The sequence below is a fragment of the Bos indicus genome, chromosome 26 (assembly GCF_029378745.1).
Source record: "Bos indicus isolate NIAB-ARS_2022 breed Sahiwal x Tharparkar chromosome 26, NIAB-ARS_B.indTharparkar_mat_pri_1.0, whole genome shotgun sequence".
Classification (NCBI taxonomy): Eukaryota; Metazoa; Chordata; class Mammalia; order Artiodactyla; family Bovidae; genus Bos; species Bos indicus.
The window spans coordinates 24,960,965-24,981,466 of record NC_091785.1 but is presented as its reverse complement, the minus strand read 5'-3'; the positions used below and the strand labels follow the sequence as shown (position 1 = coordinate 24,981,466).

The 20,502-nt window shown below is 46.2% G+C and overlaps 1 long non-coding RNA gene across 5 annotated transcripts in view; it reads right to left on the bottom strand.

The window, feature by feature from the left end:
* Positions 1 to 20,502, bottom strand: part of LOC139179975 (uncharacterized) — a 106,819-nt gene that overhangs the window by 56,829 nt on the left and 29,488 nt on the right. For all 5 annotated transcript variants that reach the window (XR_011564276.1, XR_011564277.1, XR_011564278.1 and 2 more), the window contains exon 2: positions 1 to 20,502. This exon is cut by the window's left edge; it is cut by the window's right edge and continues 12,631 nt beyond it. This is a non-coding gene — a long non-coding RNA (uncharacterized lncRNA).

Here is a 20,502-nt window from a genome sequence, read left to right as displayed (position 1 = left end):
CTTTTCCTATTTGGAACCAGTCTGTTGTTCCATGTCCAGTTCTAACTGTTGCTTCCTGACCTGCATACAGATTTCTCAAGAGGCAGGTCAGGTGGTCTGGTATTCCCATCTCTTCCAAAATTTTCCAGAGTTTATTTTGATCCACACAGTCAAAGGCTTTGGCATAGTCAATAAAGCAGAAATAGATGCTTTTCTGGAATTCTCTTGCTTTTTTGATGATCCAGCAGATGTTGGCAAATTGATCTCTGGTTCCTCTGCCTTTTCTAAAACCAGCTTGAACATCTGGTTCATGGTTCACACATTGTTGAACTGGCTTGGAGAATTTTGAGCATTACCTTACTAGCATGTGAATGAGTGCAATTATGTGGTAGTTTGAGCATTCTTCGGCATTGACTTTCTTTGGGATTGAAATGAAAACCGACCTTTTCCAGTCCTGTGGCCACTGCTGAGTCTGTGGTCCCTTAGGGTATATTCTCAATAAACTTGAAGGTATTTGATACTCTAATTTAATCTAAAAAGAAAGAATGCATTTTAAAATAAGAATAAAATATACTAGATAACTAATAAGGACCTACTGTTTAGCACAGGAATTCTTCTCAATGCTCTGTGTAATGACCTATAAAGGAAAAGGATCTAAAAAGAGAGTGGATGTATGTATATGTATAACTGATTTACTTTGCTGTACAGTGGAAACTAATACAACATTGTAAATCAATTATATAGAGGAAAACAATAGAATGGGAAAGACTAGAGATCTCTACAAGAAAATTAGAGATACCAAGGGAATATTTCATGCAAAGATGGGCTCAATAAAGGACAGAAATGGCATGGACCTAACAGAAGCAGAAGATATTAAGAAGAGGTGGCAAGAATACACAGAAGAACTGTACAAAAAAGATCTTCATGAACAAGATAATCACGATGGTGTGATCACTCACCTAGAGCCAGACATCCTGGAATGTGAAGTCAAGTGGGCCTTAGAAAGCATCACTATGAACAAAGCTAGTGGAGGTGATGGAATCCCAGTTGAGCTATTTCAAATCCTGAAAGATGACGCTGTGAAAGTGCTGCACTCAATATGCTAGCAAATTTGGAAAACTCAGCAGTGGCCACAGGACTGGAAAAGGTCAGTTTTCATTCCAATCCCAAAGAAAGGCAATGCCAAAGAATGCTCAAACTACTGCACAATTGCACTCATCTCACATGCTAGTAAAGTAATGCTCAAAATTCTCCAAGCCAGACCTCAGAATATGTGAACCGTGAACTTCCTGATGTTCAAGCTGGTTTTAGAAAAGGCAGAGGAACCAGAGGTCAAATTGCCAACATCTGCTGGATCATCAAAAAAGCAAGAGAGTTCCAGAAAAACATCCATTTCTGCTTTATTGACTATGCCAAAGCCTTTGACTGTGTGGATCACAATAAACTCTGGAAAATTTTGAAAGAGATGGGAATACCAGACCACCTGACCTGCTTTTGAGAAATCTGTATGAAGGTCAGTAAGCAACGGTTAGAACTGGACATGGAACAACAGACTGGTTCCAAATAGGAAAAGGAGTACATCAAGGCTGTATATTGTCACCCTGCTTTTTTAACTTATATGCAGAGTACATCATGAGAAACGCTGGACTGGAAGAAGCACAAGCTAGAATCAAGATTGCTGGGAGAAATACCAATAACCTCAGATATGCAGATGACACCACCTTTATGGCAGAAAGTGAAGAGGAACTCGAAAGCCTCTTGATGAAAGTGAAAGTGGAGAGTGAAAAAGTTGGCTTAAAGCTCAACATTCAGAAAATGAAGATCATGGCATCTGGTTCCACCACTTCATGGGAAATAGATGGGGAAACAGTGGAAACAGTGTCAGACTTTATTGTTTTGGGCTCCAAAATCACTGCAGATGGTGACTGCAGCCATGAAATTAAGAGACGCTTACTCCTTGGAAGAAAAGTTATGCCCACCTAGATAGCATATTGAAAAGCAGAGACATTACTTTGCCAACAAAGGTCCATCTAGTCAAGGCTATGGTTTTTCCAGTGGTCATGAATGGATGTGAGAGTTGGACTGTGAAGAAGGCTGAGCACCGAAGAATGGATGCTTTTGAACTGTGGTGCTGGAGAAGACTCTTGAGAGTCCCTTGGACTGCAAGGAGATCCAACCAGTCCATTCTGAAGGAGATTGGCCCTGGGATTTCTTTGGAAGGAATGATGCTAAAGCTGAAACTCCAGTACTTTGGCCACCTCGTGCAAAGAGTTGACTCACTGGAAAAGACTGATGCTGGGAGGGATTGGGGCAGGAGGAGAAGGGGACGACAGAGGATGAGATGGCTGGATGGCATCACTGACTTGATGGACGTGAGTCTCAGTGAACTCCGGGAGTTGGTGATGGACAGGGAGGCCTGGCGTGCTGAGATTCATGGGGTCGCAAAGAGTCAGACACAACCGAGCGACTGAACTGAACTGAAATCAATTATATTCAGATAAAATTTTTTTAAAAAATCAGAAGGACCTCAGTTTGAATTCCAGTTACTCCACTTACTTTCAAATATGAATCTTGGACAAGTTTCTTAAACTGCATGACATTCAGTCTCCCCACTTAAAATAGGTCATAGCTTTTACCTCCTAGGAATATTATTAAGATTAAGTGAACCACTGAGCATCAAGTACATGGAACACAATAGACAGTCAATGGAAGCAAATTGTATAATGACTTTTCAGTTTTCTTTTAAGGATTTTCAATCTCCTCCAAGCAAGAGTCAGCATGTTTTGCTACTGTGACTTTCAAATCATTTTAGGGAGCAAAATACTCCCATTAAAATAAATCAAACAGATAAAATTGGTCCCATCATCCCCTTCCCTCCTGAAGGGTCTCTTGAGACACTGTCTCTGAACCCTTAGAAAACTACCTGCATAAGATAAATTGGAAGCCTTAAATTCTAATATCTGTTATTCCACTAACTCCCAGAAAGACCTTGGACAAGTTACTTCTGCTCTCAGAGCCTCAGCTCTCTCACTATTAAAATGGAGAACTTAGGTATGTGATCACTAAAGACCCTTTCACTTCTTTATAACTCAAGGAAGATTCTGGTTACTGGATCTGCTGATTGGTTTTCCTGTCTTCTCCCCACACCTACCTCAATCTGTTATGCTGAGTAACTGTTTATTGGCACTCTATGAGACAGCTATAGCCCCATCACTAGGGTACAGCTGGTTTTATTAAAGGAAGCAATATAATCATGTGTTGCTCCACACCTGGGCACTTGCGTGTGGCAGAACATTACATGCGACTATCAAAAGAAGAATTAGTCAAGGGCCTGGGAGTGAGGCTATGGCTTTAGCTAGATGGTGAACGAAGCAAAAATGGCATGCCTACCTTTGTCCAAAGACCCTGAAGTATCTTTCAAAATGGAAAGTCAGGAGCTGAGTTCCATGGGACTTTAAAGACCACATTGCTTCTCTTCAAAATATCCTTAACCTCCCAACTATCTATTATAAAAGAAGATGAACATTTACAAATTACCTGGAGACTTTCATTACTGTCTGGAGAGTATATTACCTAGAAGGCGAGTTGTCCAATGTTGAGTGAATGGCAAGAAGTTGAGCACGAGAAGGCAAATTCTCACAGGGATGGCAGACAGGGGAAAGAAAGTAGCAGAGAGTCTGGCCTAAAACTTAATGAGTTTGAGTCAAGCGTAGATCTGGGCAAGATGAATGCCAGAATAAAGCCAAAGATCTTGTCATTTCCTCAAAGGCTGTCTGTCCAGATCTACACGCAAAGCAGAATGAGGCTTAATGAGAGGTTGAAAATAAGGCTGTAATTGTGAAAATACAGATAAATCATGGTGCGTAAAAAGAGTCCTGAAACACTTTCAGGTCTTGCCTTTAACATATACAAAACAGAGTATACCTCTCAAAAATGGTAGTAGAATCAAGTGGAAAAAAACATATATACATATATTAGAGTCCTATGAAACAATGATTGTTGTTGTTTTTCAGTCACTTAGTCACATCCGGCTCTTTGCAACCCACAGACTGCAGCATGCTAGGCTCCTCTGTCCTTCACTATCTCCCAGAGTTTGCTCAAATTCATGTCCATTGAGTCAGTGATGTTATCTAACTATCTCATCCTCTGCTGCTCCCTTCTCCTTTTGCCTTCTATCTTTCCCACCATCAGGGTCTTTTCCAATGAGTTGGCTCTTCGCATCAGGTGGCCAAAGTATTAGAGCTTTAACTTCAGCTTTAGTCCTTTCAATGAGTATCCAGGATTGATTTCCTTTAGGATTGACTGGTTTGATCTCTGTGCAGTCCAAGGGACTCTCAAGAGTCTTCTCCAGCACCAAAATTTGAAAGCATCAGTTCTTTGGTACTCAGCCTTCTTTATGGTTCAACTCTCACATCTGTACATGACTACTGGAAAAACCATAGCTTTGACTATATGGACCTTTATTGAAACAGTTACATGTTTAATAAACATAAGATGTTATTTATTAAGGTATTGGACCCAAGTAGTGCTTGTGATCAGCATCAGAGACAGATGACAGCTGAGTTAACTGCCTTTCAGATCTTTCTCACCCTCCTAGGCACATCCAGGATTGGCCTTATCCTTGAAATAAATCTTAAGATTCATTTGTCAGGATAGGCCCAAACTGCCTAAAATGCTTACTCAACATATGAGTCATGCAATATATATGCAACGTTTCTTCATAAATGAGTAGCTCAGCAGGTGAGCTTACCTAATGGATGGCAGAGTTAATTCCTCAATGCCCCCTTGAAGCTGAGGCAGGAGCCATGGAACACATCAACAGAAGATGACCTAGAGCAGAGGTCAGCAAAATTCTGTGAGGGTCAGATAGTATTCTACACTTTGCAGGCCATACAATTTCTGTTGCAACTGCTCAACTCTGTCGTGGTAATGCAAAGGCATGCACGCTCAGTTGCTCAGTCACGTCTGACTCTTTGTGACCCCATAGACTGTAGCCCACCAGGCTCCTCTAATGGGATTCTCCAGGCAAGAATACTGGAGTGGGTTACCATTTCCTTCCCCAGGGGATCTTCCCAACCCAGGGATCAAACCCACATTTCTTGCCTTGGTAGGCAGATTTTTTTTTTACCACTGAGCCACCTGGAAGACCCATAATGCAAAAGCATCCATAGTCAATTTCTAAACAAATGAGTGTGACCGTGTTCTAATAAAATTTTATTTATAAGAAAAGTTGATGGGATGGATTTTTCCCATAGGCTGTGGTTTACTGACCTCTGATCTAGAGAGCCAGTTTGAATCATTTTAGGCAGGACTGGGTAATGCTTTACCATCATGCACACAAATTTGTTGGATATAAGGGATATTTAAGACATGTGAATCATCCTTTCATTATCCTGAACCTCAACTTTGGCCTTTATTTCAGATAACCCTTCGGGAGAGAGCTTGGGTAGTCCTAGCTAGAGAACGTAGAAAAGATCAAGAAAAGGCAAAAGGAAAAGAAAGAAGTTGAACAGTTATGAAAAGTTAGTAGAGAACTATGGACATATGGAGTCTTAGAGTTGGCCTTGCAAGAGACATAACACTTCAATTGATAGACATATTTCCATAGAAAACAACAAGATTGGACCACTGAGAACTTAACGACAGAGGGAAACCATGACTGCAGTAGAAGCAGCTTGAATCAAATACAAGGAGAGGCTCGACATCAATAAGGCATTTACTTTAAGCTAGGACCAGCACTGGGAGTTTTGCAAATGTGATTGTGTTTAGTCTTCATCACTCCTCTCCAATAGAATATTACTTATACTAAAACATTAGAGGTCTCAGGGCAGAGAAATGATGTCACTTGCCCAGGGAGATGCAGCTGATGAGTGTGGACACCAAGATGACAACCGAGAAGAATTTAACATCAGAGCCCACACTTGCCCCTCCCCTACTTCCCATTTGCCTTAGATTCCAAACCCTGAGTCACTTAAGGGGATCGAGGGCTCATTTCTGTGAGGCTCCAAGTCCAGAGGGTGGACCCTTTCCTCTTCAACACCTTCCCATTTCAACCGGGCCATCCTGGCCAGTCTCAGCTCTCTCCAGAGCCTTCTATGCAGCTACCCAAATGGGGAATGACTGGGAACCACTCTCTCATCCTGAAGACCTTCTCTATCCCTTCTGTGCAGGTAATTCTGTGACCTTCATTAAGTCCCCTGGAGAGGGCAAGGCTCAGCAATAGACACCGAGGGGAATGGGCCTGGGGGCAGAGGAGGCTGTCTGAGGCCCTGGGGGCTCCCAGACTTATCCCCCACTGCCATCCCTGGTCAAAGAGGGCCTGAATGACCGTTGCAAATTTCATATGAAATCCATCCCTCAGTGCTACCAAGTGTAGGGGCGGGTGGGGGGAATGTTTTAAAGTCAAGCTATAATATGCCTGCAATAAAAGTTTACCAGATTTCATATAGGCTCCCAATAATGAGGGGAGATATTTCAGCAGCTCGGAGAGTGCTGGAAGAGGAAAAGCAATTCCCAGCACCACTTCTTCAAGGTGAGAATCTGCCTCCCCATATGGTTCATAACTGGGAGTTTCTCCCATTTAAAGGGGATAGTATCAAGTTGTGTGTCTCTTTCTTCCTCACTGGGGTTTGTAATGATTCCTCAAATCTTTTGAATGAAGAGTCTTAAAGCACTAAGTTTGCCCTGGAGATGAACGGTGAATAGTTACACCCCAAACCTTGGAAGAGTCCAAAGCTACAGCAACAGAGAGGTAAAAGGGTGAGGAATTACAGGGTGTTCAAGGAGTAAATGAGCTGGGGCAGGGGTCTGATGGGAAAGCTTGTGTCCTTAAGTTGTGAGCTCTGGGAAATGAATGGAGGCCAGATCAAAATGTGGCTGCCCTAGACAAGCACCTTCGGGGGCCATGTCCCTATGAGGTGGCCAGAAACTTAAGAGAAAGTATAGAGAAGACGCTCCCGGGGTGCCTGGGGGAGGGGCCCAACTGGGGAGCCAGAGAGGATGCTTGGCCACCTGGAAGCCCAGGAGATGCCTTCAGAGATTTGGGAGAGGGGAGAGAAAGGAGGCAATGGCCAAGATCAGGGAATAGCACTTGAGGGAGGCAAGCACAAAGGCAAATGTCCCTGGTGTGGGACCAGAAGGAGGGGAGCTGCTCTTCCCAGCTGCCCTCCTGCTCCACCCAGAGAGTAGGGGCTCCTTCTCCCTCTGCAGGAAGCTTATGGCAACCTGGACCAAGAGGCCCCTGAGGTCTGATACAGAACCGCGGAGCCCCATGCTGTTCACTGGCTAACAGGCATCACGTCAAATCTCATTAACAGAAACATGCCCTATTTCAAACTCATGATCGTGCAGACACAGACAAGACTCGAACTGACATGCGAGCTTTCAATAAAAAGAGTGTGTTCTGCAAATCAAGAGTGTGAAAGAATTCTGGGCTAGAGGGATGATTAACCTATTTGGAGAAAAGCAACCAGATTTCAAGAACTTGGAATGACACGAGCGCCTCTGTCTGCATCTCAACAGTGTCACTTATGCGTGACAGCTGTCTCCCTACTTCAGAGGACCGACAGACTCTGCCACATAACACTTCTGTCAGCCACCAATTGGTGGTGGTGGCTGGTGGTGGTGTTTAGTCGCTAAGTTGTATCCAACTCTTTCATGACCCATGGACTGTAGCCCGCCAGGTTCTTCTGTCTATGGGACTTTCCAGGCAAGAATACTGGAGTAGGTTGTCATTTCCCACTCCAAGGCATCTTTCTGACCCAGGGATTGAATTTGTGTCTCTTGAATTGGCAGGTGGATTCCTTACCACTGAGCCACCAGGGAAGCCCCAATTGGTGTTGCCACCTGTGCTTAAAATTGTGATAGTGACTGTCTCCTTCTTTTAAAGTCCAGCTCACGTCACCCCTCTCCTGCTCCCGCATGAGACCCTCGAGGACTTCTCAGTCCAACAACTTTCTCTAAAGTGTCCAGAGTCTAAGTCACCTAGGTGCCATTTATGGGTTATCTTGAAATATAAGTTCTGTCACATGTCCAGAAGTTACAACCCTAACTAGACCAGGAGTATTAATACTTAGAGACCAAAAGACAATCTTTATAGTAATTTGACTTTGTAGGTCACCAAGAATTCTGTGTTGGCTAATTGAAAGGGAAGTGTGATTTCCTCAAAAAATCTTTATATAAGGATACTATGACATGCTAAGTCACTTGAGTCGTGTCCGACTCTGTGTGACCCCATAGATGGCAGCCCACCAGGCTCACCCGTCCCTGGGATTCTCCAGGCAAGAACACTGGAGTGGGTTGCCATTTCCCCCTCCAATGCATGAAAGTGAAAGGTGAAAGTGAAGTCATTTAGTCGTGTCCGACTCTTCACGACCCCATGGACTGCAGCCTACCAGGCTCCTCCGTCCATGGGATTTTCCAGGCACGAGTACTATAGGAAGCAATTAAAAACGATGAGTTGGGGCCATATATATTGATTGACCTAGGGTGATATTATACTTTTAGTGGAAAAAACTGTTGTAGGTTATGCACATCCTATGATCTTATTTTTGAAGAAAAAAAATTTATATTTTATAAACATTTAAATATGTTTGGAGTGAGCACAGAGAAAAGGAAGGAATAACATACACCAAACTGCTAATGTTTATCTGGGGGGTGGGGTTGGGGGAGGGAGTTGGCTTTTCCGTTGCAGGTCTCTGTGTCCTTTGGCTGCAACGAACATGCCTTACTTTGTACTCGGAGGGGGCGTCTGTAAGTGTTACAAATAATGCGAAGTCCAGCTGTGTTAGACTGTGCTCTAGTCCTGACAGCATCATCTCTTTCCCATGAGGCTTAAGGCCAAGCGTGGCATGGGGAGGGGCCTGGCAGATCATCTGTCTCCTGCCATCCCATGTGGCACCCATGCACAGCCTCCCTGGGCATCTTAAACAGTGCCCTGCCTGCTCACTTCTCCTTGAAGGAACCATGGGTGGCTTTGTTCCTTCTGTCCCAGGGACCCCCGCCTGAAACAGCAGACAGCACTTGAAAACTAGACAGTGCCCCCAGGAGGCTGGCATCCATGTACAGCAAATCAGACTCCCTTACTAGTTGGGTTCAGCCAACAGAAGGATCAAGTCACCAGAGGGTGGGAGGAGAGAGGGGTCAGGCTCCTCATTCCTCCAGCTCCCTCATAGCCCAGCCCCAGGCTTGTGATAGCTGTGTTCCTTTGCTGAAAAACCACTGCTCTGCTGGGTGCCCCTTCTTCAGTCTTCTTGGAGTGCGTAAGTGCTTCATGTCTTGGTGGGGGGCGAGTGTGGTAAGTTTCTTGCTGTTACTAATTCAGAGGTATTTCCCATCCTTGAATGGTTCCCTCAAACATGCCTACACTTGTGAACAGTCCCTTTATTAAACTCTCTTCTATACCCCCCATGAAGGTACCATCTGTTTCATGCCAGGACCCTGAACTGCTCCCCTGGTTCTGCCACTGGCAAAGGGCTCCAGGGAGCTCCAGAAGACAGCAGGGCTGTATTGAATATCACCCATGTTGGAAAAGACCCTGATGCTGGGAAAGACTGAGGGCAGGACAAGAAGGGGGTGACAGAGGATGGGATGGTTGGATGGCATCATCAACTCAATGGACATGAGTCTGAGCAAACTCTGAGAGAGAGAGCAAAGGACTGGGAAGCCGGGCGTGCTGCAGTCCCTGGGGTCTCAAAGAGTCGGACGTGACTGAGTGACTGAACAACAACAACAAACATTTTGAGAAGCCACTCCAAGCCAGAGACAGGCACAGTCTGGAAACACCTCTCTCAGGCAGGCTGTCCAGCCTGAACCGGGCACTGGGGGGTACAGTAATGGGCACAGCTGAGCATCCTGGGTCTCTTATGCACTAGCCATGGAAAGGTGGTCCATAAGGCCAGCTCACCTCCTTGATGGTCATTTGAAGAGAGGAATCAAGCAAGCTAAGAGAAATGGAACTCTCCATGCCTCTGTGCAGGCTAGACACAATCAGAGGGTGCCATGGAGCCAGCTGCTGTAACCTGTAGCTCCCATGGCAAAACTATGCTCCTGTGACTCTCATCCAGTGGGTGTCAATCAGGCAAGGAACAGGGAGAGAACAGATGCAAACAAGCCAACTAAAAATATACCCGTTGCTGACTTCGTTAAATGTGCAGGAACATTCTCAGTCCCTGGGGCAATGACGGGACCTCAGGATCTCAAGGGGCACAAGTGAAATGGCAGCTAAAGTAAAATTCAATATAAAAACAACAACAGGAATGACAAATATAGATATCTGATACCAAAAAACTCTGTTCATATTCAAATCCTAATTTGACCTACTACTAACTCCAGTGTTCTTGCCTGGAGAATCCCAGGGACGGGGGAGCCTGGTGGGCTGCGGTCTATGGGGTCGCACAGAGTCGGACATGACTGAAGTGACTTAGCAGCAGTAGCAGCAGCAACACCTAACTATTAATCAAGCTGAACAAGGGTGAACTGTGACCTCTGTCCCCGTTCTCTTCCATCATCCAGCACCTATCATTCAATCTGTGTGTGCTATTAATGCATGAACTCCAGGAAATGTGAGAGGAGACCAATCTCAGGCTCAGTTAAGTTCAGTCGCTCAGTCATGTCCGTCTCTTTGCAACCCTGTGGACTGCAGCACACCAGGCCTCCCTGTCCATCACCGACTCCTGGATCTTGCTCAAACTCATGTCCATCAAGTTGGTGACGCCATCCAACCATCTCATCCTCTGTCATCCCCTTCTCTTCCTGCCTTCACTCTTTCCCAGCATCAGTGTCTTTTCCAACCAGTCTTCTTCGCATCAGGTGGCCAAAGTATTCTTAAGGCAAGAATCTCAGGCTCGTTTCTAGACAGAGCAGGAAGTTACAACCAAGTGGGGCCTTAAGGCCAGGCATAGATGACAACAGACAAGCCAACAACTCCTCTACCATCACCCACCACCCACCCACCCACTTTATTGGCAGCAAGAAAGCAAAGACAGTCTAAACCCAGGTATAGAACAGCCAGGAAAACAAAGAACTGGTTTTCCTATCCTTAAAGGCCCATGTTCTACCTTTAGTTTAGTGAGAACACTGATTGAATGTTACGGAAGTCAAAATTAAACAGGCTTAAGCAGAAAAGGGGACTGACTGACTGACTCATGTAACTGAAGTCCAGGGGTGGGTCAGGCATGACTGATCTAGGTCCCCAGGAATCTCTAACTCTCTGCCTCCCAGATCTGCTTTCCTTGGTGGGACTATCTTCTCACTATTCATGAGTGGTCCCCAGCAGCTCCAGGCTGATACCTGCTATTAGGCAACTCCAGAGGAAAGTACATGAAAGTTCCCGAAGGAGTCTTAGATTTGAGTCTCAGTGGGATGACCTGTGTCACTTGCCTGTTGGGGGCCGGCGTGAGGCACTCCGCCCATGACAAAGGTCATGAGGAAGGAGGCTCGACATACACAAAGACGGGATCGAGCCTCAGGAGTCCCCCTGGAAATTCTTGAGCATCTACCCCCATAACCAGAGCCTGCCTACTTTACTACTTTGTGCTCTCCCCTACACCTCTGACTTTACGGGGGGCTGGCCTCCACCACCTCTTTCAGAGAAGGGGTTAACTTAGAGCTCTAGTTAATAATAATTCCTGGGCATGATAGGAGTGTTTCAACCTACAAACTCTTCTGAAGGTTCTTTAGCCTGCCTGACAGGCTTGTCTGGCCACATGTGATTGCTCACAGCCTCCCAACCGTGAGAGGTATGAGATGCTTTAAACCTTCTAAAAACAGGTTCTTTAGAGAAGTTAGAAAATTATTAGTATAAGTATAGTGGGCTGATTAGAAATTGTATTGGTGAAGGGTTTTTCATTTGTTGAGCCAATGTTTACTGCTAAGTCTCCACATCCCCTGCCCTTACACACATTAATGAATATATAGAAGAAATAAGTATTAACCTTTGATATAAATCACATTAGACCTTAGGCTAAGTAAATTCTTTCCTTAACTAAAACCCACTACACCCTCACCCTATAGGAATGTAACTTTATTTGGGTAGCATCTGTTTTAAGAATAATCACCCTTGGAGAAAAAAGTGTTCTGGTTGACTGACCACTGTCACAAGGAGAGGGTCATAAATTGTCAGCAGGCCCCCCTGGCCAGAAGATGATGTAACACCCCTAAGACCTCTGTATACATTTGTATGAAGCACCTGACTTTAATAGAAGTCAGGACTGCTGTCCCCACGTGACTTTTGTATAACATCTCAGTGTATAAAAACAGACTCTGGAAAATAAAGAATTGGGATCAGTTCCTCGAAATACTGGTCTCCCCATGTCGCTTTCTCTCTCACTCTGGCTGAGTCTCCATCAGGAGCACGGAACCCGCCATGCTTACTAATTATGCCTGGGCTTCTAAGATCCGCCGGGGAGGCCTCAGTGTCTCCTCTCCTTTGGGAGAACGGAAGGACGCCTGCGGCCTACGTAAGTGGTGCAAGCTTCTGGTCTTGAAGTTTTATTGGTCTCCCGCGTAAATCAAGCTACTCAGCCTCTTTTCTCCACTGAATTTTCCTACTGAGCTATCCTCATTCTATTACTCTTTATATCTTTGATGAATATTTAAATAGTCACCGAAGCCGTCTCCCCTTCGAATATCCTGGATCAGCCGGGGCTGGACCCTGGCACTTGCCCATCTGTAACCATTCCTGTGGCTAAGAAAAGGGAATGCTGATTGGCCAGGCCTGGGTCTTGCACTCACCCCTGGGTCTTGGAAGTAGAGTAGTCTGGCACAGAGTAGGCATTCAAAAAATACATGATGAAAGGAAGAAGGTATGAATGAATGAATCAGTGAATGGCCCAGAAGTGTGAAATTTCACAGTACATTGTGGGACAGTGAGTTGGCTACGGCAGGTGAAAGAATGTAATGGGAAAGTCACGATAAATAGATAGGATCTGATGTGATAGCCATGGGCAAGTTACTCTGCCAAGCAGAGTACAAGCCACAGGACACATGGAGAAGCCCAGATGAGCTGTGTGCCTCTGGAGCTTACAACCTGCCAGGGGCCATGTTCCAACGACCTATCTATTATAACAAGGAAAATGTGCTGGGGCCTACAGGAGCAGGGGCATGTCTTCCCACCTGGGGAGAGAGGAGGGCTTCAGAGACCTTTCTGTGGAGGCATCTATTTTCTATTTGGAGTTGGTGAGTGGGCTAGTTTAGACAGGTGGAAAAGAATGAATGTTTTGGGTAGGAAGGCTGATCAAGAATTATGGGGGCTGGGATTTAGGACAGGCCTATGAGAAGGAGCACCTAGGAAGGGGCCATAAATGGGTTCAGGAGGCCCCAAGCAAAGGCTGAGTCTTCTGGCCAAAGGTTTAGAGCTTTACATTTTGGCCTTGGGGCACTGCAGTGGCTTCTTGAGCCAGTTGATCCCAGTCACCTTTAGAAATAGCATCTACCTGCTCTCAGGGCATCTCAACTCGAATTCACGATCTTAAGGAATTGACAGGATCTCTCGTTCCAGTGGGCTGCTGCTGCAGGGGTGGGTGATTCTTCTCTGAGAGGCAGCATCTTCAGGCTGCAAATTGCCTCCCTGACTTTCAACCATTTCCAGCAGCAACAGCATAGCTCATCTTAAAGAGCTACATTTCCTGGCATGAGTGATAAACTCAACTTTAAACTGATTATTGAAATCTACAAGCTGTTAATCCAGTGGCTGCAGTGAAGCCCCATTCTCTCCACTGTTTAATCTTCACTTACAATGACAGGATTCATGCGCTCTTTCAGCGGCTCTCTGCAGTCCCTGCCATGCCTTCTCCAGCCTTCTTCCACAGTCACTCCACACAGCAAATACACTCACATAATCTCCTCTCTTCATCTCCCTCTTCTCATCTCCTATCTCTCTATCTCTGTCCCTGAATGAGGCATATCTGGAAATTACTGGCCAAAGCCAGCAAGCAAATCACAGGGAAGAAAATCTGCACAGATGGAATGAATGGATTCATAAGAATCTTTGCTTACCCTGCACAGGAATGGTCCAGTAGGCTCAGATGTCCACTTGGTTTGATGAACCATCTTAGCTGGCTGTCTGGATTGGGTCCCTCCGCAGTGGAGAGCCTTGTCACGGGCTTCCTCAGGGTTACCCAGGAACATCACTGAAGTGAGTGTTACTCCCCTCCCCAATAAGCAGCTTTACTGCAGGTCTGGAGCTCACAGGTGCCAGGGCTAGCACTCATTGGGCCGAGTCAGAGCTGCCCTCTGTCCCCACACCAGACAAACCACAAGCACAGAGGCCCTTGTGTGATTTTCTAGAGCAGGGGCTCCAGAAAGGACCTAAGGAGGTTATTGCCTCCCTCGTATCCATCCTGCTGCCTGAGGCTTTGCCCTCTAGGAACAACACCAAATGGCCAAGACCAGTGTTACTACACATACGGCACTTTCTTCTTCTTCTTCTTCGAAAAGAAGTTATCACACGGAATGGAATGAAGAGAACTGACATAGACAGGGAAACTGATCCCCAGGTACAGGGCTTCTTCTGCCAGTGGGGCGACAGGGGGCCCCCTGCTTATCTTCCTTTGTCAAATTTGGTTCATTTATTCTCCTCAGCACTAGGCTCTCTCCACTCAGATTGGTCCCCCAGATGGATTCTCAGTTAGGTTCAAAACGTGTCACTAGGTGGTATCAGCTTACATCCAGCCAGCCATCAATCAACAGCTTGTGGGGCATTGCAGGCTAATGACACCCAGAGCCCTGTGCTTGACCCTGGGCAAGATGGGTGGGGCGGGAGTGGGGGAACCGTGACACAGAAGAAGTATTTCTTTTGCTGAGAGCTTCTAACTCATTAGACAGGCGGATGCAATCCCCACAAACCTCCCAGATGGCAATTAAATTACAACCAAGGGCATGTGCCACTTGTCTTAAGGAAGGCTCCCAGATACTGACATGTGACACTTCTACTTATGTCTCATCCACCCAATATGAATGCATCTGCCTTGAGCAGGTTCAGCCGGGCTAGAGCAGGCAGGTAGAGGTGAGGGGTTCAAGAAGGCTTCGTGACACTCAGAGCAGGCAGATGTGTGCACGCGCTTGAGTGTGCGTGTGCGTGTGCCTCTTCAGACTGGCCTTTGCCAACCTTCTCCCTGTTCCCTCGGCACTCTCTGCCTCCCCTCCCCTTGCCTCCTCTCTGCCCACCCACAACGCACTTAAGAACCAGTGGCCTTTCCAGCCCCAGAGATAAGTAATTTATTGTGATTAAAGGCATGCCCCTCACCAAGGGCATCTGCCTCTGCATTTGAAAAGGGGCGATCAATGCTGAACCCCTAGGACTAGGTCTCTAACAGGAAGTACTCAATGATAGGGAGATGGGTTTTCTAACAGCTGTTATAAACCTCCTGTAACTCACACACAGTGCTGGGTAAATCACATCCATTACATCATTCAACCCTCATAACAATTCTGCAAAAGACACATTCCCAGCCTCATTTCTCAGAAAGGGAAACTGGGGCGTGGAGGCAGGAACAGGGCTTGCCCAAGGTCATCCCATGGTGGAACAGCTCTGCCCCTTTTCAATACCCTATACCTGGATGGGGACAAAATATCGCAGGGAGGTTGGGGACAGATGGGAAGACATGCTCCTCAGAGCCCCACCAGGCACATACTCACAGAACCACTCCCTGATCCAGGCTGACCCCACATCTGTCAGATCCTTCTAGAGTCTGCCTCTCAACCCTACTCCCTCTGAGGCCACCCGATGCGAACAGCCAACTCACTGGAGAAGATCCTGATCCTGGGAAAGACTGAGGGCAAAAAGAGAAGAAGATGGCAGAGGATGAGATGGCTGGATGGCATCATCGACTCACTGGACATGAGTTTGAGCATACTCCAGGAGATAGTGAAGGACAGGGAAGCCTGGCGTGCTGCAGTCTATGGTGTCCCAAAAAGTTGGACATGACTGAGCGACTGAACACATTCTAGAGCCTGCCTTTCAATCCACTCCCTCTTTACCTCGTACCCCTCCCTCCCCTCTCCCTCTCTCTCCCTCTCCCCCCTCCTCTTTCACTTTGGGAAGTAATCAAAAAGGCAGGGATTATCCACCCTTGCATTCATACCTCCCCACATGAGCCTCTGGTTTGGGGCCATCCCTAAGCAGTTTTTAAGAAAGCAATCTAAGCCGAATTGAGTGTACCTCCTCACCTGAGATTTTAGCAATGGAGTCATTTCTCTGGAAAATAATGATAATGAAAAATGGCCTCCAATTATTCAAAGCCTATTTCTATGAATAATTCAGGAACAAAGGAGTCCCCTTTTCTGCTTGCCACAGCACTCCTCCTCCAACCTGACCCCTTCCTCACTCCCGGGGTGCTTTTTAATTCTACCCCAAAGACTGTAAATCTCTGCACACTGAAGCGCTCAGAAATTTGGTCACCTGGAAATGGGTGCACGTGTGCTAAGTTGCTTCAGTGATGTCTGTCTTTACCACCCTGTAGATTATAACCTGCCATGCTCCTCTGTCCATGGGATTCTCCAGGCAAGAAAACTTGAGTGGGTTGCCATGTCCTTCTCCAAGGGATCTTCTCGACCCAGGGTTTGAACCCGTGTCTTCCATCCAAGTACTAACCAGGCCCAACCCTGCTTAGCTTCCGAGATCAGACGAGATCAGGTGTGTTCAGGGTGGTATGGCCGTAGATGAACCCCTGTCTTACATCTCCTGCATTGGCAGGTGGGTTCTTTACCACTAGTATCACCTGGGAAGCCTCATCTGGAAATACCAGTTAAAATAGCCACCAGTCTGACATTGTGCTAAGCATGTTGTGTGCATTCCCTCATGGAATCCCCTCTGAATCTGGTGCTACCTACTTATTACAGATGAGGAAGCAGAGGCTCAGAAAGTGAAAGAAATTATCCCAAGGTCATATAACTAGAAATTGATGGAGAAGGACTCAAGCCCAGGAGATGCCAGAGCCTACACCCCCACCAGCACTCCGATGCTGAGTGCAGATGGCCAGATATGGGGTGAGGGGCAGGGATAGAAGAGGGGTGGGAAATGGTTCCTAGGCTGCAGTCCTGACCACCTCTCTCCTTGTGCCCACTCTCAACTCCAAAGCAGAAGCGCTCTTTCAGCTTGTTCCAGTTCTTTAGGATTTGCACTAAATCGTTCCTCTTCCTGGGATGTTTCTGGACTCAGTTTATAGCATTGGCTTCCTGCAAGATCCATTTGGTGAACAGAAATCTGGGAAAACTTTTCGAGCCCTCTGGCACCCAGGGGCAGGCTTTGCCTTATCTGGAGTCCAGCTCCTCAGAGGAAACTTTATGAAGTTTTATGTATAAGTGAAAGCAGACCCTCCCTCATCTTGTCACCATAGCAACCTATGTCCCATGATGACTGAGAGATGGGAGAAACAAGCGTGCAAACTGGACTTACAGCTTCCTGGTCTAAAATGCTTGTCCATGGATCTGTTCTGGTTCTTTAACTTCTCCCTGTGAGGCAGGGCACATGGTACCTTCTCTACATGCAGCACAGAGAAGGGGCCCAAGTTGGCTAAGACTCTGCCAGCAGACAAAGCCTAGATACCCAACAGTGGGAGAGGAAAGAAGGCACATTGACCCTGTCCACCCCAGTCATGAGTGGGCTCTGGTCAGCTCCATGGCAGAGCCAGCCAGGGCACTCCAGTGTCCATCCTGCTTTCTTCCTTAGAAACAGAATTCTGACACCTATTCCCACAAACTATCTCTAGGAATAAAGCCTATATGCCCTGCTCTCCCCAGGCAGCTGGGTTCTGACCACATGAAATGGAGCAGAAATATGTGAAAAACGTATAGGAAACCTTCCTTTTCTTTCCTTCTTCCCATTTGCTGCTCATACACAGATGTGACGGCAGTAAAGGACCAAAGTCACTGCCACGTTGGCAGGAGAGTCCCTGACCTCATCGACCTGTTGCTCTCCTCCCACCTGCTGGCCCTTCACACTGGCCAGACGCACCTGGGAAATGGAGGACTCCAGCTGAGTGGTCCTTAGTGGTCAGCCTCTGGGACTCAAGTAAGGAACCTCCAATCAAGGAGACACGATGTCAGAAGACCCTTCACCCATTTCTCCCAAAGGTAGAATCCAAAGAGCTCATACATTCCTGCTGGAACCCCCACTCTTTAAACCCACCTCAGCATTCCCTGCCAAAAACGTTTAAGCCTGAAACCAATTTGTATACAGACCATTATTTGTACATGCTAAATTTTTGTCATTGCTATTGTTTTCATTTTTTCATTGTGATAAAATACAGATTACATAAAATTTACCATTTTAATTAGTTTTCAGTGCATCCTTCAGGGGCATTAAGTACCTTGACATGGTTGGACAACCACACCACTATCTATCACTAGAAGTTTGTCATCACTCTACACTGAACTCCATACCTATTAAACAATAACCCTTCCCTCTAGCTGCTGGTAACCACTATGCTACTTTCTGCCTCAATGAGCTTGATGATTCTGCTGCTGCTGCTGCTAAGTCACTTCAGTCGTGTCTGACTCTGTGCGACCCCATAGACGGCAGCCCACTAGGCTCCTCTGTCCCTGGGACTCTCCAGGCAAGAACACTGGAGTGGGTTGCCATTTCCTTCTCCAATGCAAGAAAGTGAAAAGTGAAAGTGAAATCACTCAGTCATGCCCAACTCTTAGCGACCCCATGGACTGCAGCCTACCAGGCTCCTCCATCCATGGGATTTTCAAGGCGAGAGTACTAGAGTGGGTTGCCATTGCCTTCTCCTTAATGACTCTAGATACCTCATAAGTGGAATCATACAATATTTGTCCTTTTGTGACTGGCTTATTTCACTTAGCATAATGTCCTCAAGGTTCACACATCTGGTAGCATGTATCAGAATTTCCTTCTTTTTTAGAGACATATTTCATTGCATGTATAAGCATATCTTGTTTATGCATTCATTCATAGATGGACACAGGTTGTTCCCACATTTTGACTATTGTGAATAATCTTGCTATGAACGTGGGTGTATAATACTTGTCTGATTTCCTGCTTTCAATGATTTTGGATATACACCCAGCAGTGGGATTCTGGGGCACACGATAATTCCATGTTTCATTTTTTGAGGAACCACCATATTGCTTTTCCACTGTCTCTGCACCATTTCGCGTCTCTATCACTGCTGATTGTTCTTCGTGGCATTTTATGCACCTGTCTGTGGTTTCCTCATCCAGACAATTAGCACCTTCCATGTAAGAACCCCACGTTCTCTTGCCTATAGTTGGGACAGCAGTAACTACTTACGGGAGACCTCAGATAGAAAGACACTGCAAGACACCAAACTCAACCTAGAAAGAAAAACAGCCAAGAAAATAAGTGCAGAGACATGGACTGTAACACAGAAACAACATGCTATCCCACAGATTATTTAAGGAAGTCTTCCCAATAAAGATCGTATTTGAGTTGGAACATGAAAGGTGAGAAGGATGCCTACAGCCGGCACTGAGAAAGGAAACTCTGGGTGACTGAAGCAGTGAGAGAAAAGACACAACAGTGTGAAAGCTTCCGGGGGACCAGCAGGCGCTCAGGGAGGCCAGTACCTAGAAGAACGGTTGTGCATTAGAAGTGGATGAGAGGCATGGCCATCACGATGCTCCAGAAGAAGAGAGTGCACGGTGTGAAAACCCTCAAGTCACAGACAAGCAAGGAAACCCAATTAGGCTCCCTCACCTCCTGTGTCCCATCATCCCTTCTGCCGCTAGTAATGCAGTGAGCTGACTGGGAAACCCCATGACAGAATGATGGGGAAGTCCGATTTTCTAAAAAGCACCGAAGTCAGACTTTATTGGAGATCCACACACTCTCACATGCACACACACATTATCTTATGCTGCAGAGTTGCTCACGGAAGTCAGGGGTGGGAAACAACACCTTTTGTAACTCTGGGGGAAAGTACTGCTCTTCAGAGAAGCTCAGTTTCTTTCTTCCTCCCACAAGAGCTGTCATCATTCAGGTCTTAATAGCAACAGACTCAGTAAAGAAAGGAAGATGTTTGAGAAAATTTTTACACCTCCTCCACCTCCATTCAGTCTTACATTTGGGGAACAACCAACCACTTCAAGTCACTTTTCAATGTTTCATTCTTTCTAAAAGATTAAAAACAACTCACCTCAAAGCCTTCCATGTTTCTCAATCTATATTTTAGGTTAGCAGTTGTGTTAAACAACTGTTGTTGAGGAATGAACCACCCCCCCACCCCGATCCCATGGGCACCCAACAATAGGCACTTATGTGTCACTCAGCAGGTTGGCTGGGCAGTGCTGCTTCACGTGTTTCTCATTCTTATCCTGGGGTTGGGGTGAGTCAAGCAATGGTCACAGCACAAGAGTGCAAGTCAATTGCATCAGCACATCCCAAGCCTCTGCTTGCATCATTCCCCCTAGTATCCTATTGGCCAAAGCAAGTCCAAAGGCCAAGCCCAACATTGAAGAGCAGGGACATGTAATCCACCTTTGTGAGAGGGACTGCAAAGTGACACAGCATGGGGAACAGATATAGAGAGGGGTAATCCC